We start from the raw sequence: 12,947 nt of genomic DNA, 5'->3' as shown, positions 1-12,947 counted from the left end.
TAAGAGGGCTTATATTCTTAATCATTTATTATTTTCAAGCATCGGAAAATGCTTGGGTGATACTCTAAGGTATCATATGTGGTACTTGCATTTAGATCATAATCGATTTGAAGTATTCACATGGCTAGAACACTTAAAGCATGTCTAGCAACGCCATTCACTTACTTTATTCATCATTTGTTTCTCGCTCAGGAAGGCGGAAATGAATTCTTTCTATTGCAGATAAAATCTCTAAATAGTGTGACGAACCGATTCAGAAATTCCTCAAGTTGATTCGTCAATCCCCCTGATAGAATTTCCATTCCTAATAAATTATCAGGAAGAACTGGAGGGGTCACGTCTGTCCCACTTAAAATCCAGACTCCTAGACAGAATTTATCAGCACGGTGTAGTTATCACTATTAAGGCCCATGTAGTAAACACACTACTTCATTCAAGGATTCACTTTAAAGAGTACGAGTTACTTCATTCATCTATCATGCACACAAATAGAGCAAGAAATCTCTATTACTCACGTGTTCGAATATCATCAACTTTACCTTGGGAGAGGAAATTACCTCTTTCTTGGTTAAGCGTGATGAGTTGGAGTGCTGAGCCTTATTAGGCTACCGGGTTAGTCTAGCAAAACAAGTCTAGACTATGGCTGAAAGAAGACTCTCGGGTTCAAACAAGAAAAGAACTGCTCTGATACCACTCTGTCACGACCCAACTTTGCTAATTATAGCAGGTTCAATATACCGTGACTGGGGTGGATATTAAGAATGTGAGTTGAGTATGAAAAGAAGGATTTAATGGTTGACATTTCTGTCTGTAGAGTATAGACAGTGAATACATGAATAGAATGGCTCGATCACAATGACTCGAATCGGGGACCATGCAATATACTAGCTAGTTATTAGAGTCTTTAGAGACAAAAAGGATTTCACTTGCTTCAATACATAACAGAAGGAACTGAACGCGGTTCCATGTATGAAGACACGAACCTCCGAGAGTAATGAATGAAAATATAAGTAGGTCTGGTTTAATTAGCACCCTCCACTCCATCACCAACCTGCACATTTAGAAATACATACATGGCTGAGTACAAAGGTACTCAGTGAACACATTGCCGAAAAATACAATTATACATTTGAAAATATTGTCAAGCCATTATCACAGTAACACTCAGGGGTTTTATTAAAAAGACCCGAGCTTTCTAAAATCATTTTTCGACTGCACAGTCTAAGTCTTTTTGTTCTTGCCGTATCTGAACATCTTGTGCCGTAGAGATGGTGTTCTCCTACGGTCACCTAAACATTCATGTGCCGGGAAAGTGGCCACTTTCCACAAGCACCGGACCGGACAACCTTACCGATGACCCACAGTCCACGTGTACACTAGTCCGAGTAGGGACTCTCCCCTTGCTGGGACCCGAATTCGATTCTTACTTTATTTGGCATAGCACATTCGGTATAACCAAACAGATAGGCATCATTACATAAAATAACATCTTTTATGGCCAGACAACATCATTTGGATAAATAAATATTATCTCAAATATACTTCATATTTTTATCCACATTTGTATGTAGGATAGAAAAGTTCACCTCGTACGCTTTCGACTCCGTATACCAATATACTCTCTTGGAGTTTAATTCCGTGCGATGGACCTTGTCCAATAAAAGATAATAGTCTATTTAGCGTCGAGAAATAAATAAAAGTGCATGATATGCTCCTAGGATATGCATCCTATTTTCTTCTCTCTTTCATAAACCCATTCACTTTAATTAAATTCGAAGATTTAATTATTGGCATTAATTAATCGCGAGATTAATTAAATTAATAAATTTGAGGATTTACTTGAAAAAAAAAACATACAAAGTCACTTATTTAACTTAATTCAAGAGAAATCTTAGCCAAAAGATTTATTTGCAAGAAGAAATGGGCTTACTTTTCTGCTTCTTTATATTAGTTCAAGCATAAAACAAAAACCATAGAAAGTCCAACCCTTTAAATAAAGAAGCCCACCTAAGTTAAAAGGGAGGGTCCTCATATCTAAGTCAGCACATCCCATTCCTCTCTATTTCCCTCACCGTGTCTCCTTCTCTCTCTCCTCGCTAAAACTCTCTCTTACTCTCTCTCTACTTCATGGTTTCTCTCAACATCATCATTTTTATCGGTTAATATCCCAACATCATCATTCTTTTTTTTTATCTTATCACATTTTTGCAAAGGTAAAATTAAGGGGAGTGTTTGTTGGCGGAGCTCCCGGGATGGTGTAGGATTTGGTAAAATAACAAATTTTGGTACTATTTCTCCCTTCCCCACTTCCTATTCTTTTGCCATTAGGTAGATATGCATACGTGATTACTTCGGGTCGTTTTCAGTGAATAGAGCCGCACTATTCATATGTTGACTATGGTTAAAGATGGTAAGAGTTGTTTTTGCTACTGTATTATTATTGCACTGTCTTTTCCGACTTGTCCCATCATTTGTAGGAAGTTGGGGTTTCCTGAAGATAGAATACTAGCTTTGTGAAGAAGACTTAGCTCATTTTTGTAACATCATAAATTAAATAAAATTAGTATATTTCTCATTTGAAGTGAAATGACTATATTTTGTAAATAGACATTTAATATCCATCTGATTTATAAATGTACATGGACAATTATTTTATCGCTTCACGTATCTTCTTGCACAATAAAGTCCTTGGTCAAAATTAGTTTCACATTGGCACTTAACTATCAATTAAAACCCATCAAGGATTTTAATACAACTAAACATAGGAGTTTAAAATACTACTTGCTTTAATATAATTATTTACTCTATAAACATTTAATGGCGTTAATTTGAGTGGGGTATTACATGTTTAGGTGACTTAGGTAAGTAATATGTCTTTACATAAAGTTTATGTAGGGAAAACACAAAGAAGCATAATTCTAGCGGTTTATTTTGTAAATTCCTTATTTTCCTAATATTAGAGAAGAAATTTAATTATCACAGTGTTTGTAATGTATCATTATTTGTTGATTAAGTTCGTAGAAAATCATTTTCTACATTATAAGCAGATAGGTGGATATTACTGATTAAAGAAAATCTTTCACTTGTACCTTGTTAAAAGTAATAGATATTTTCAACTAAAATAGGCGTGGACAATTTATCGTCAATAGTTGGTGGTATTGATATGAAGTCACTTTCTATTATGGATGACTGAAGTGTGGTATAACCCCTGAATGATCACAATGAGATAAAAACTTCTTGCTTGATTAACCATGTGAGATCTATGTAATTATTTATCTTTTAAAATTTACAAGTGACATTGAGTACGATGTTGGTTATACGCTACTTTAATTTGTTAATTAATGCGAGGTTTCTATCACCTAATACCATGACATCTTGGTTAACGGTGATGGAAAGTAAAATTGAGTACGATGTTGGTCCACGTGTGCACATTGGTCCATATGTGCACATTGATCGGTTCGTCCAAATTAAATACGAGAAATAACATTTAGATCTATGGTTTGCAGGTAGAATTTTTCATTATAATAATAAAACTAAATACTCCCTTCGTCCACAATTACAATCAAGTTTAATCGGGCATGAGTTTTAAAAAATGTACTAAGTGGATGAAAAATATTAGTGGAAGGTGGGTCCTACTTTTATATTGTGAAATGTGAGTGAAATAAAGTTAATGGAATATGAGATCTATTAACAAAAGTTGTAAAAAAGCAAATGAGACATTTATTGGTGGACGACCAAAAAATGCAAAATGGGATGAATATTGGTGGACGGAGGGAGTATTTCATACTACCAACGTCCACAAAAAAAAAGACTAAGTTTATCATTTTGAGTCGTTCACCAAAATTAGACAAATTCTAAATATGGAAGGTTTTAAACCATTACTAACCCTACATATCATTCTAATTGTAGACCATACAATCCTCTACCGCTACTTGTACCACCTTTGTAAATAGAAGACTTGTAGGTGTTTAGCATAATGTGAAATTTCAACAAACTAATTTCCTTCTTGTTTCTATTGAAGTTCAGTATGAAAGATTGGAAGATAAGATTTTTGAGATTTTGTGCGAAGTGTTGTTTCAGACATGCTATGAAACTGGGATCATTCATATAGCTTACACTTGAATAAGTTTAGATCTATTTCATATTGTATTATTTCTGGGCTTCAAAATCATTCAAACACTTAAGAGAAGAGTGATCAATTGCTAACTCATCATTTAATTGCTAACTATAACTAATTTAAAACTAATTTAAGACCATATAATTTTAGAAATCTTGTGGTCTACAATTTGCCATGTATAATTTCATTTTTCATTTTTTAATATTAAAAATATAATAGCAACTATCAAATTTAGGATTTAGAAATACAATGTCAATACAGTGTATGAAATACATCAACACAAAGACATGATAATATCAGCACTATTTCATATTGATATTGTACAAGCATTGTATTGACATATCATGTGTCGTGTATGGATATAAAGCTATTAACGAAATTTATGAAAATTTTCAAAAAAAAATTCAAATTTTGACATCGGAACATATGCAAGTGAGATCTCGTTAGAATCCTTATGAAATTATCTTTAATTTGATATATGTTGTGCGAAAAAATAATTTAATTCGAGAAAGTTATATGCGTTTTAAAGTTATGAGATATTTTTCAAAAGTAAGTTACGACTAATTTATTGTAAATTGACCTTAATACCCTTATTGACGTTTTTTGTTGATCGTATTGACATTCCGGGACGATGATCTAGGCCCTTGATTTAAATATTTAATCGTAGTTAGCAATTGAGTTAGCAATATACCACTTTCTACGCTTGAAATATCTAAAGTTCTCATATGAAATAATGTGTCATGTTATTATTCATCATTTAGACAACGTGATATTCTCAATGTGTTTCTTATTAGCTATGGATTAAATACAAAAATAGTGCTAATATATGTATATGCATAAAAAATAAAAATTGTTTAATGAAATGTGTCGTGATTAATGCATTCATGAAATAAACATTGAGTGATTTTGTAGGTTTGGGCCGCGCTTATAAGGGAATTATGAAAGGCCCATTTACAAAATACAACCAAAATGACCCGGCCCGATTAAGTGCGTCTTCCACAGAGTCTCCTCATTTGTGAATCGCCCTTCATTTCAGGAACGCCAACCCTTTTTCATCTCAGAGCTTGCCCTTTTCACAGCACTCCTCTTTCTGAATGCGTATTTCGGTGTGTGTGGTTGTGGATTTTAAAATGAGGGCATTTTGGTGAAAACTTGGCAATGATTAGTGTGGGAAGTTTGAAATGAAATTGAATTTATTTTGTTCCTTGTTTTGTAGGACAGCTTTGTTAGGGGTTCCTCAAAGGTGAGATTTTACTTTTTCAATTTTGCAATGTAAAACAATTGATCATATTTGTTTATCCTACACTCAAAGGTGATCATATTTGATCTTGGAAATGATAGCATAGAAATAGAAATATTTGACGAGATTCATGACTTATATAGGTATCTCACAGCCTATGAAGTGCTGGCAACTTGTATTTCATACCTGGACATAGTAGGAGTGGTGGTCTCCTTGTACCAATACGAGTTTGCTGTATCACTTGTCGAATACTCAGACTCGCTCCCGGAACCACTCGGCCGTTTGAGCACGCTGGTCCCGACCGGGAACAGGTAGTTAAACGGTTTAGGAGGTGGCATGACTTCAACTCCTCCTTCCAGCATCTTCACCACAGCGCTCATCGTTGGCCTCGCATTTGGCGAGTCTTGGACGCACCATAGCGCCACCTTCCCCGCTCTCTCAGCCGTTATCCTATCCTTCTCCTCAATCTCACAAGCTTCCACCAACGCCATCAGCTCGCCTTTTTCGTACTCTTCCCACACCTTCTTCGGGAACCAGTTGAGACTCTCTGAATCTCCCCTGCTCATCGCGTTTCTCCTTCTCCCAACTATCTCGAATAAAAGAATTCCAAAGCTGTACACGTCGCATTTGTAGGTTATGGGGAAATTCTTCAGCATAAACTCCGGGGCCAGGTAGCCTGGAGTGCCCCTGCAACCGGTCATGCTCACATGCGTGTCGTCTCTGTTGCAAAGCTTTGCTAGTCCAAAATCCGCAACCTTAGGGTTGAAATTCGAGTCAAGAAGCACGTTCCCGGGCTTTATATCATAGTGAATGATCCTCTGCTGGCACTCCTCGTGCAAGTATGCGATCCCCTTCGCCGTCCCAATCGCGATCTCATGGAGCTTCTTCCACTCCAGCTCCCGAGTCTCGCTGAACAAATGCCGGTCCAGCGATCCGTTCTCCATGAACTCATACACGAGCGCGCTCATGAACTGGTCGTAGCAAAATCCATACAACTTCACCAAATTTATATGATGAGTCCTCCCGATCGTCCCCACCTCCGCCATGAACTGCCCCTCGATGCTGCTGCTTGCGCCAAGGGAACTTCCCCTTGTACACCTTTCCGAAGCCTCCGGAGCCAAGCACGGTGGAGTAGTTGTCGGTGAAGGTGAACATCTGCTGAGCGGTGAAACGGAAGGGCTGGTCTCGAGCAAGATCGAGGAAGAACCTTTCCATGGTGGGGGCGTCGGCCACCCAGACTTGGAGGCTCGACGAGGTTGGCGGGGCGACTGCTGCCTTTAGCTCGGACACTATCCGCTGCTTCATCTTGACGCCGCAGTAGCAGGAGACGACGACGATGACTAATATGATTACTAAGGTGATGACTACAGCTGCAGGGGAAGATGATTTGTTTGTTTTGAGATGGATAAAGATGAATTTGAAGTAGCGAATGAGATGATGGGTTTACCTGCGCCCGTGTTTCCTTCGTTCTCATTAGGTGGAGGAGGAAAGTTGAAACTAGACATAGTCACATAGATGATGGAGTATTAACTAAGACCTTAGCTTTGTAACTAATAATGACCTTTTTTAGCTATGAATGCATTTGTGTTGGTTTTATCCATGATTGGGCAGTTGACTTGACCCGGTCTTCGCAATGACTTAGATACTCCCATTTCTATATCCCTCTCACAAGTCAACACGCACTTCCTCCGTCCTCCACTAAGTGGCACAAGTTGACACGAGTTTTAAGAAATGTAGTAGAAAGTGGATGAAAAAAGATAGTGAAATGTAGAGTATATTATAAATAATAGTAAAAGTAAGGGTGCCAATTAATTAAACACAGACGAAAAAGAAAATTAGTGTCAATTAATAGGGGACGGAGCGAGTAACAATTACTACTATCTCCGTCCCACTCCAACTGAAACATCATCTTCCATATTATATTCTCAATTTTATTGGATGTTCAACAATTGAGAATTATAGCTAGGAGGTTGCATTGTACTCCCTCCATCCTACACTATAATGACACCATAGTTAAAATGATAGTCTAGACAAACAATTTGTACTACATAGGCAAACAACTCGGCATATGGTTTCAAAAGTAATCTGCGATACAAAATCAGAGATAATAAAGCAATATGCGATACATAGGCAAGCTAAGGTTGAATCTTTTCCTAAATCTACGGGTTATCGTCTAGTCGAAGAAAACTCTCTTTCCACAAGACAAATTACATCACGGCTATTGCTCTCGAATTGACGTATTATCCTCAAAGATGAAACGACTTCCTCCTATAACAACTCAAACCCGCTAGGCACCGGTGAACTTGATGGAGTTCCAAAAATTGAGCAATACAATGTTCCTAAAATATACAATAAAATGTTGAGAGTTTGAGAGAGAATGGAGAATGTTTTTGTTGATGTGTAATTCATCTACAACTCTATGGCTTTTATGGGTACAAAATTAGGATATAAAATATCATGGAATTAAAACATCATAAGTTATAAAATTAAGAGAATAGAGGTTACAAAATTTCTTAAGTGCTCCTTATCCTATTTATAGATTTGTAACCGCCAATTACTTATTAAAATATTTAAATAAATATTCATAAATGGAGTCATCTAATGCACATTCTAACAGCTTAACACGTTGTCAAACTAATAAAGAAGGGTCAGTCACAACAATTGTAACAGCCCCATAAATATAAATTCATAAACATTTATAAGTAAAACTTCCACACTCTAACTATTACTAATATTACATAAAAAGATGAAATTATAACGGCCACATACAAATTCCACCCTATAACTATTATTACATATTTTTATAAATATTCAAATTCACCCCATAACTTTTAAATATATCAAAATATTGCCAAAACTCGCCTTTTATATATATATATAGATATAGATTTATGAAAATGTCATTTAATTGAAAAATTATATGATTAAAGAAAAAATGTATAATGGGGGCTCTAAACATATGATTAAATGTTAAAACGTACGATTAGGAGAACTCTAATACTAACTAATAACGCATTTCTTTAATAAACCGAAGACAATGACCATTGGAATTTGGGTGATGTGTTGTAACTGATATCCACGTAAATTTACACTATGCAGTTACGTTATTTTTTTGGCTATAGTTGAATTTGTCTAGGCATGTGCATTATTCAACTAAATTTCTGCATTATTACACTATAATGGTGCATTATTAGTCGGTGTGCATTATTCAACTGAAATCTGCATTATTAAATGACACGTTGCATCAATCTAACCGTCGGATGACAAAATCGTGGGGCTGAGATTAAAAAGAACAATAGAATAAAATATACAAAAATGAAATGAATACATCCATATATATATATATAGGGATGTATTCATTTCCTTTTCTCATATTTCCTCCTATTTTCTTCTTGATCTTAGCCCTTGATTTTCGAAATCCTATGGCCTAAATTTGTTTGTAAAAACATTAAATTTAATGATTAAAAAACCCAAAAAGGGCTAAAATGGAAATCAAATTTGGATCAGTTTCTCTCCACCCTTAATTCACGTGTTTCCTTATTTACAATATCTCAAAATCGTCTTCAATGTGGAAGGAAGATATTCACGCAATCGTTGTGCCAATCAATTCATTCATCAATATCGTTGTCGACACCAGTGAATTATATCCTTCAATTACTGTGATTTGTTCTCGAAATCCAGAGAATGATTCGTTATCGAAATCGGTGCTGCCCGTAACCGCCGTGTGTGACCCCAAGCCGTCAGAAGAGTCGTCGTCGTTGGATCCAGTTTTGGTGGTTGATTTTTTGAACGAAAGAGCCGCCCGTACTTCCGCGATGAACGTCTCGAGCTGAGACCCAATCGCCGTCACTCGTTCATCAGTTTTGAGAAACTGGACGTTCAGTTCGTCGACCGCAGCGTTAAACGAGACCGTACTTTTCTCACATTAATAACGAATTATAAACCGCTACGAATAATGCACCACATGGTAACGAGTAATGGATATTATTGACTATATAATGATCAATATGTGAACCGCAATGCATGCGAATAAGATGTGCCGTGTTTCGTTCTTTGGCACAGGGTTATTGTTTATCCTAAGGGTTTAATTAGTTGAGGGGCTTGGGTTTAGTAGCTACGTCTAAAAAAACGGATACATATAATGCACCAAATGAGTATGCATAATGATATCTACTGTCTGTATAATGCATAAAACGTTGGAGGACGTAATGAAGGACCTCGAGTATGCCTCATTCATTTAGGTTTTTGATGTGCCGTGTTTAGATGTTTGGAACACGTTACTTGTTTACCCCAAGGGTTTAATAAGCATATGGGCTAGGGTATAGTACTTATATATATAAATCACGTTTTTTTGTAATTAAAATTTTTTACCGAATAAAGTTATGAAAAAGGTGCACGGTTACATATAATGCACCAACTGAAAGTGCATAATGAAATTTATTGTCTGTATAATGCATAATACGTTGGAGGAATTAATGATGGACCGCGAGTATGCCTCATGAATTTAGTGTTTTGATGTGCCGTGTTTCGATGTTTGCCACACGTGTCTTGTTTACCCCAAGGGTTTAATAGGCCTAGGGGCTAGGGTATAGTACTTACACATTAATAACAACGATGTAAAATAGCGCGCGGTTGACCTATATATAAATCACGTATTTTTTAAATTTACATATTTTACCGAATAAAGTTATGAAAATGTTGCATTACTTGTCAGAACACTCGATTGCTGCATTGTACGTTTTTGCTAACCCATTTTTTTTGCTTTTCTCTATAGTGAGTGTTGTTCGTGAATGTTCTTCGGAGCTGAAGCCTCATGTCGGTCTGAAATTCCAATACTTGGAATTCGCTTTTGCTTTTTACGAGGTATACGCCCGCGCAGTTGGCTTTGATACGCGCAAACAAGCGAAGAGGTTGCGCTGGTGAGTTGAATGTATCGATTTGGTTTAAACATTGCGCCCAATGCTTATTAGTTGTTCTAGACGATTCGTTTAATGGTGTAGGTTTGCAATTCTGGGCGATAGGTGTGTAACATAGAGTGTGAAACGTAACCAATATGGAGGACCGCGTGTATGAATCAAATTTTGAGGGTGTAGATATAGACTTGACTAGGCTAGAAGATTAACAAAATACGAATAATGCACCATATAGTAATGAATAATGGATATTATTGAATATATAATGATCAAGATGTGAAATGCAATGCATACGTTAAAGATGTACACCGTGTTTCATTTTTTGGCACACCCTTCTTGTTTCTCCTAAGGGTTTAATAAGTTTATGGGATAGGGTTTAATAAATGTAAGGGATAGGGTTTAGTACGATGACAGTAATAATGAATTGTAATAACCACCGAATAATGCACCAAGTGTAAACGAGTAATGGATATAATTGAACATATAATGCACAATATGTGAAATGCAATACATACGAACAAGATGTACCGTGTTACAATGTTGGCACATCTTTCTTGTTTCTCCCAAGGGTTTAATAAGATTAGGGGCAAGGCTATAGTACATACACATTAATTGCAAAATGTAAACCGATTCGAATAATGCACCAATTTGTTACTAATAATGGATATTAATGACTGTATAATGCAAAGTATATGAACTGCAATGCATATGAATAAGATGTACCGTGGTACGATGTTTGGCACACGTTTCTTGTGTTTCCCTAAGGGTTTAATAAGGCTAGGGGCTAGGGTATAGTACGTACACAATAATGATAATGTTTCCAAAAAGCGCTTGTTTGTGCTTGTATGCATTAGCTGATATATTTGTTTTTTTTACAGTGTCGTGTTTCGATGTTTTACTCACATTTCTTGTTTTTCCTAAGGGTTTAACAAGCATAGGGGCTAGGGTGTAGTATGTTCTAAGTCTAAAAAACGTTGTCCAAATACACGAGCTGCAGTATTTCATCTCGGGTTGCACATGCATGTATTTTTTAAAACAAACATACATAATGTACAATTTAGTATAGTATAATGCGTAGTTTAGTTTCTGTAATGCATTATTTGTAATATGGAATTAATATTTATCCTGACCCGTTTAATTTAAGTTGTGTTGTGTTTCGAAGTTTGGCGCACGTTTCTTGTTTTCCCTAAGGGTTTAACAATCCTAGGGGCTAGTATGTATAACAGCAACCACGTGATGCATAAAAACAAGATAAATAATGCATTCAAATATCCAAATAATGTACACAATCACTCAAGTAATGAACATACATATATTGCATTCATTCTTAGACTCATGTACAACAACAATCTAATGAAGCATAAAACATGAAAAATAATGCATAGAAATAGCTAAATAATGTACAAATATTGCATTCACTCCTACACTCATGTACAATTTCCGTGACGGCTTCCTTCTGCCGTGGAGTTAAACTCTTTATACCATTCAGAAACTCGGTCGGCAATACAGATGGTCGACGTTCCTACCCCTTGGTTTCCTATCCTCCGTCTCTTCCGAAGCTGTACTAGTCCCGGCCTTTGATACTCGCTCCCGGAATTTCTGGGCAATTCCTACTGGCAGTATATCATCGACCGCCTCGTCGATGTCCAATCTTCGCTGCTTTGATGTGGTACAACATACAGAATAATAACATACAATTAGTTACATAATGTACAAACTGAATAAAATAATGTGGATAGTTATACTGCATTCACTTATGCACTCTTGTACATAAGGATCAAAATAATGCCAAAAAACTGATACATAATGCATTTTAATAATCAAATAATGTTCAGAATAAATCAACAATGCCCCATGAATATTGCAATCACCCATTGTCTCATGTCCAACAACAGTCACATAAAGCATAAACCATGATAAATAATGCACTAAAATAAATAAATAATGTACAGGTCCGGTCAAGTAATGAACATACAAATATTCCATTCACCCTTTGACTCATGTACAACAGCAGTCACATGATGCATAAAACAGGATAAATAATGCATTCAAATAGCCAAATAATGAACAAAATCACTCAGGTAATGAACATATAAAAAATATTCCATTCACTCTTAGACTCATATACAACAGCAGTCAAACGATACATAAAACATGATAAATAATGCATAGAATTAGCTACATAATGTACAAATTCAGGCTAGTTATGAACATAAAAGTATTTCATTCACTCTTTAACCCATGTACAACAGCAGACGCTTGATGCATGAAACATGTATATAATGCATAGAAATAGTTAAATAATGCACAACATCAACCTAATAATGCATAACATTAACCCAGTAATGTACATTTAGAAAATAAACATTCAGCCTTCACGCATACTACAATAATGTACCACACCAACCAAATAATGCAACAATACAACATAAATAATGGACTCAGATTGCAAGAACAAGACCTCAATCATCAAACAGTAGTTATTATACAGCAAATTTTGAAATATGCCAAAACAGGGTCCTGCAATAATCTGGTCAATAATGTCCCACAGCAAACAAATAATGCATGCACTCAATAATGTCCCACATCAAAAAAACAAATAATAACCATATTGAATCTTGACTGAGTTGCTTAACCATCATAGACAATACTCGTATTAATGCCTAATATAGACAGC

General features: G+C 35.9%; 1 pseudogene; it reads right to left on the bottom strand.

The window, feature by feature from the left end:
- Window positions 1–5,313: 5,313 nt before the first annotated feature.
- LOC121796928 lies at window positions 5,314–6,904 on the bottom strand (annotated as a pseudogene).
- Between the last annotated feature and the right edge of the window lie 6,043 nt (window positions 6,905–12,947).

Source organism: Salvia splendens, chromosome 1 (genome assembly GCF_004379255.2).
Source record: "Salvia splendens isolate huo1 chromosome 1, SspV2, whole genome shotgun sequence".
Lineage (NCBI taxonomy): Eukaryota > Viridiplantae > Streptophyta > Magnoliopsida > Lamiales > Lamiaceae > Salvia > Salvia splendens.
Note: the sequence above shows the minus strand (reverse complement) of the source record. Positions and strands in the feature narration are given on the sequence as shown.